Raw genomic sequence first — 6,468 nt, 5'->3', positions numbered from 1 at the left:
TGTGACTCAGCTTTGCTAGAGTCCCCAATTAGAAGTGTCCAGAGCTCTTAAGCACACTCTTTTTGCTTTTGGACCACGACTTTAACCGCTCAGTCTCAAGTTTTCACTTGACACCTTCACGCCACAAACACATGGTTAGGGACAGCTTGGTTTAGCCGCTTAGGCCAGGATTTTATTCCTGTGGGCCCTCCTATCCACTGATGCTCAAAGCCTTGGATCCATTTTATCACCCTTGCCTTTTGGTTTAAAGGGGTATTGGCTTTTTCTGCTTGCTTTTATTTTTTTCTTTCTTCCTTTTTTTTTTCTTCTGCAAGCTTTTCACTGCTTTTTCTTGCTTCAAGAATCAATTTTATGATTTTTCAGATCATCAGATAACATTTCTCCTTTTCCTATCATTCTTTCAAGAGCCAATAATTTTAACATTCATAAACAATCAAATTAAAAAAATGCATTGTTCAAGCATTCATTCAGAAAAACAATAGTATTGCCACCACATCAAAATAATTAAACTGTTTTAAAATTTGAAATTCATGCACTTCTTTTTCTTTTTCAATTAAAAACATTTTTCATTTAAGAAAGGTGATGGATTCATTTTCATAGCTTTAAGGCATAGACACTTAGACACTAATGATCATGTAATAAAGACACAAATATAAATAAACATAAGGCATAATTTTCGAAAAACAGAAAATAAAGAACAAGGAAATTAAAGAACGGGTCCACCTTAGTGATGACGGCTTGTTCTTCCTCTTGAAGATCTTATGGAGTGCTTGAGCTCCTCAATGTCTCTCCCTTGCCTTTGTTGTTCCTCTCTCATGGTTCTTTGGTCTTCCCTAATTTCATGGAGGAGGATGGAATGCTCTTGGTGCTCCACCCTTAGTTGTCCCATGTTGGAACTTAATTCTCCTAGGGAGGTGTTGATTTGCTCCCAATAGTTTTGTGGAGGAAAATGCATCCCTTGAGGCATCTCAGGGATTTCATGATGAGGAGTTTCCTCATGCTCTTGGTGAGGTTCTCTCACTTGCTCTATCCTTTTCTTAGTGATGGGCTTGTCCTCATCAATGAGGAGGTCTTCCTCTATGTCAATTCCAGCTGAATTGCAGAGGTGACAAATAAGATGAGGGAAGGCTAACCTTGCCATAGTAGAGGACTTGTCCGCCACCTTGGAGAGTTCTTGGGATATAACCTCATGAACTTCTACTTCCTCTCTAATCATGATACTATGAATCATGATAGCCCGGTCTATAGTAACTTCAGACCGGTTGCTAGTAGGAATGACTGAGCGTTGAATGAACTCCAACCATCCCCTAGCCACAGGCTTGAGGTCATGCTTCTTAGTTGAACTGGCTTCTCTCTTGAATCTCTCTTCCATTGAGCGCCCTCTTCACATATGTCCATGAGGACTTGGTCCAACCTTTGATCAAAGTTGACCCTTCTAGTGTATGGGTGTGCATCTCCTTGCATCATGGGCAAGTTGAACGCCAACCATACATTTTCTGGACTAAAATCTAAGTATTTCCTCCGGACCATTGTAAGCCTATTCTTAGGATCCGGGTTCACACTTTGATCATGGTTCTTGGTGATCCATGCATTGGCATAGAACTCTTGAACCATTAAGATTCTGACTTGTTGAATGGGGTTAGTGAAAACTTCCCAACCTCTTCTTCGAATCTCATGTCGGATCTCCGGATATTCTTCTTGGCCACAACTTCATAGAAGTGGTCTTGATGCACCTTTGAGAGGAATCTCTCCATCTCCCATGACTCGGAGGTGGAAGCTTTTGCCTTCCCTTTCCTTTTTCTAGAGGTTTCTCCGGCCTTTGGTGCCATTAATGGTTATGGAAGAACAAAAAAGCTTTAGCTTTTACCACACCAAACTTAGAAGGTTGCTCGTCCTCGAGCAAAAGAAGAAAGAAGAGAGTAGAAAAAGAAGAAATAGAGGAGATGGATGGGGCTTTTTGTTTCGGCCAAGGGGGAGAAGTAGTGTTTAGGTTGTGTGAAAATGAAGGAGTGAAGATGGGTTTATATAAGAGTGGAGAGGGGGTATGGTTCGGCCATTATGGGTGGGTTTGGGTGGGAAAGTGGTTTGAATTTGAATGGTGAGGTAGGTGGGGTTTTATGAAGGATGGATGTGAGTGGTGAAGAGAATGGTGGGATTTGATAGGTGAGGGGTTTTTGGGGAAGAGGTATTGACGTGATTGGTGAATGGGTGAAGAAGAGAGAGAGAGGTGGGGTAGGTGGGGATCCTGTGGGGTCCACAGATCCTGAGGTGTCAAGGATTTCTCATCCATGCACCATGTGGCGTGCAAAACGCCCCTTGCTGCCAATCCTGGCGTTAAACGCCAGGCTACTGCCCATTTCTGGCGTTTAACACCAGCTTCTTCCCCATTCCTGGCGTTAAACACCAGTCTGGTGCCCATTTCTGGCATTAAACACCCAGAATGGTGCCAGATTGGGCGTTTAACGCCCATTCTGCTACCCTTACTGGCGTTTAAATGCCACTAAGGTTCTCCTCCAGGGTGTTCTGTTTTTCATTCTGTTTTTCCTTTTGTTTTTGCTTTTCAATTATTTTTGTGACTTCACATGATCATCAACCTATAGAAAACATAAAATAACAAAAGAAAATAGAAATTTAACATAGATAATTAAAGATTGGGTTGCCTCCCAACAAGCGCTTCTTTAATGTCAATAGCTTGATAGTGGGCTCTCATGGGGCCTCACAGATGTTCAGAGCAATGTTGGAACCTCCCAACACCAAACTTAGAGTTTGAATGTGGGGGTTCAACACCAAACTTAAAGTTTGGTTGTGGCCTCCCAACACCAAACTTAGAGTTTGACTGTGGGGGCTCTGTTTGACTCTGTATTGATAGAAGCTCTTCATGCTTCCTCTCCATGGTGACAGAGGGATATCCTTGAGCTTTAAACACAAAGGAGTCTTCATTCACTTGATTGATCAATTCTCCTCTGCCAACATCAATCACAGCTTTTGCTGTGGCTAGGAAGGGTCTGCCAAGGATGATGGATTCATCCATACACTTCCCAGTCTCTAAGATTATGAAATCAGCAGGGATGTAATGGTCTTCAACCTTTACCAAGACATCCTGTACAAGTCCATAAGCCTATTTCTTTGAATTATCTGCCATCTCCAGTGAGATTCTTGCAGCTTGTACCTCAATGATCCTTAGCTTCTCCATTACAGAGAGAGGCATAAGGTTTACACTTGATCCCAGGTCACATAGAGCCTTCTCAAAGGTCATGGTTCCTATGGTACAAGGTATTGAGAACTTTCCAGGGTCTTGTCTCTTCAGAGGTAATCTCTGCCTAGTCAAGTCATCCAGTTCTTTGATGAGCAATAGAGGTTCATCCTCCCAAGTCTCATTACCAAACAACCTGGCATTTAGCTTCATGATTGCTCCAAGGTACTTAGCAACTTGCTCTTCAGTAACATCTTCATCCTCTTCAGAGGAAGAATGCTCATCAGAGCTCATGAATGGCAGAAGTAAATTCAATGGAATCTCTATGGTCTCAGTGTGAGCCTTAGATTCCCATGGTTCCTCTTTAGGGAACTTCATGGAGGTCAGTGGACGTCCATTGAGGTCTTCCTCAGTGGAGATCACTGCCTCTTCCTCCTCTCTAGGTTCGGCCATGTGAGACGTGTTTATGGCCTTGCACTCTCTCTTTGGATTCTCTTCTGTATTGCTTGGGAGAGTACTAAGAGGGAGTTCGGTAATTTTCTTACTCAGTTGACCCACTTGTGCCTCCAAATTTCTAATGGAGGACCTTGTTTCAGTCATGAAACTTTGAGTGGTTTTGATTAGATCAGAGACAATGGTTGCTAAGTCAGAGTGGCTCTGCTTAGAATTCTCTGTCTGTTGCTGAGAAGATGATGGAAAAGGCTTGCTATTGCTAAACCTGTTTCTTCCACTATTATTGTTGTTGAAACCTTGTTGAGGTCTCTGTTGATCCTTCCATGAGAGATTTGGATGATTTCTCCATGAAGGATTATAGGTGTTTCCATAGGGTTCTCCCATGTAATTCACCTCTTCCATTGCTGGGTTCTCAGGATCATAAGCTTCTTCTTCAGAGGAAGCTTCCTTAGTACTGCCTGGTGCAGCTTGCATTCCAGACAGACTCTGAGAAATCATATTGACTTGTTGGGTTAATATTTTATTCTGAGCTAATATGGCATTCAGAGTATCAATCTCAAGAACTCCTTTCTTCTGATTTGTCCCATTATTCACAGGATTCCTTTCAGAAGTGTACATGAATTGGTTATTTGCAACCATTTTAATGAGTTCCTGAGCTTCTGCAGGCGTCTTCTTCAGATGAAGAGATCCTCCAGCAGAGCTATCCAATGACATCTTGGATAGTTCAGACAGACCATCATAGAAAATACCTATGATGCTCCATTCTGAAAGTATGTCAGAAGGGCACCTTCTGATCAATTGCTTGTATCTTTCCCAAGCTTCATAGAGGGATTCACCTTCCTTCTGTCTGAAGGTTTGGACTTCCACTCTAAGCTTGCTCAATTTTTGAGGTGGAAAAACTTAGAGAAAAACTAAACTAATAGAGATGATGAAAAACTTAGAGAAAAACTAAACTAAAGCTTCCTATCACTACTCCTAAACTATACTAATGATATGCTATGTTATTATCCTTATTTCCTTTCCAATATGAGCTAGAAGACTTCAGAAATGGGCTTCCAAAGCTCTCAAATCGCGAGTCACGTGCCATTTTAATGAAGTCATGCGCGGACACCTGTGCGGACACACAGACGTGTGCGTCAGCACACTTTGCGAAAATCCCATCCTGTGCGTACGCACAGGCAGCTGGGCGCACACACACTAGGCGATGCTTGAATGGACGCGTGATAAACCCCATTTGTAAGGTTTATCTTGTGCTTGATTTAGGGGATTTTATAACCTTTCAACCACATTTATTCAATGAAATAGCATGGTTTCATGATTGTCTCTTAACTTGTGCTTAAGTGTGAAAACGTGCTTTTTAGGCCCTTAATTATTTAATCTTGATTCACCTTTGATTCCACTAGATGCCTTGATGTGTTTGTTAAGTAATTTCATGTTGAAAAGGCTAGGAATGGATCAAAGGAATGGAGAGAAAAGCATACAAAGTGGAGAAATAATGAAAAGCCAAAGATTTGGAAAACGCCAATGGGCGCGCGCGCGCACTATACGCCTACGCGCGGATTGCGAAATTCTCCAGGGATGTGTATGCGCACCGTGCACGTATGCGCCGAAGGTCGCACATGATTTTTTAAAGAGAACTCGTGCCTGGAGATTTTGGAGGGTTTTTAGCCCCATTTGGAGCTGAGTTTTTGGCGGAAAATGCATAAAAGGACCAAGGATGAAGGAGAATGCATCTAGGATTCATTTGAGACACATTAGGGCTAGTTTAGTTTAGTTTTAGAGAGAGAAGCTCTCCCTTCTCTCTAGAATTAGGATTAGATTTAGTTCTTAGATCTAGATTTAGATTCATGCTTTCTTCTACTTTTGCTTCTCAATTCTTGTTGTTGCAATCATGATTCTTCTATTCTTTTGTTGTAATCTCCTTTATGTTGCTTTTGTATTTTGTTGTAGATCTACTTTTGTTCCTTCTCTTCTCTTTCAATTTAATTAGAGGTAATTCATAATAATTATGTTTCTTTTAATTGTTTTTGTTTAATTCCTTGCAATTGAGTAGTGTAGATTTACTTTCCTTGCAATTTTACTATGCTTTCCTTTTATGCCTTCCAAGTGTTTGATAAAATGCTTGGTTGGATCTTAGGGTAGAATTTTACGCTCTTGGCTTGGGAATGTAACTTAGGAACTCGAGTTACTAATGTCCAAGTGATTGACGATTGGGGGCCATTAATGCTAGATCTCACTAATTGATTTGGTGTAGAACTAGGACTTATGGACTTGGATTGACATAGCTCACTTGACTTTCCTTTATTATTGGTTAGGGGATGACTTAGTGGGGTTGATCCTTGCCAATTCTCATGTTGTGGTTAGTGATTAGGATAGAGATCCTTGACCACCAACCCTTGCCAAGATCTTTTTGTTATTTGAATATCCTTGCCATTTACTTTTCATGTTTCTCATCCAAAACCCCAAAAATAACTCATAACCAATAACAAGACACTTTATTGCAATTTCTAGGAAGAACGACCCGAGGTTTAAATACTTCGGTTTATGGATTTTAGGGGGTTTGTACTTGTGACAAACAATTTTTTGTATGAAAGAATTATTGTTGGTTTAGAAACTATACTTTACAACGAGACTTCATTTGTGAATTCTAAACCATACAAGAATCCTCTCATCAACGCGCGACGTGCTCGAAACAATCCACACGCTTTGATTGGGCAGCTGTGTGCTCGCACACGTCTCTGAACTCATCTCCCTTGATTCTTCATGTTTTCTCCACTTTGCATGCTCTTCTTCAATTTTCTCCAACCAATTCCTACCTTATA

At 41.1% G+C, this 6,468-nt stretch overlaps 1 non-coding gene across 1 annotated transcript; it reads left to right on the top strand.

Moving 5' to 3' along the window:
* Positions 1-4,418: 4,418 nt before the first annotated feature.
* Positions 4,419-4,522, top strand: LOC112745893 (small nucleolar RNA R71). The gene has a single exon (XR_003173799.1). It is a non-coding gene; the product is annotated as a small nucleolar RNA R71 (small nucleolar RNA).
* Positions 4,523-6,468: the final 1,946 nt, after the last annotated feature.

Source organism: Arachis hypogaea, chromosome 14 (genome assembly GCF_003086295.3).
Source record: "Arachis hypogaea cultivar Tifrunner chromosome 14, arahy.Tifrunner.gnm2.J5K5, whole genome shotgun sequence".
NCBI classification, from domain to species: Eukaryota; Viridiplantae; Streptophyta; class Magnoliopsida; order Fabales; family Fabaceae; genus Arachis; species Arachis hypogaea.
This window is presented reverse-complemented; position numbering and strand designations above follow the sequence as displayed.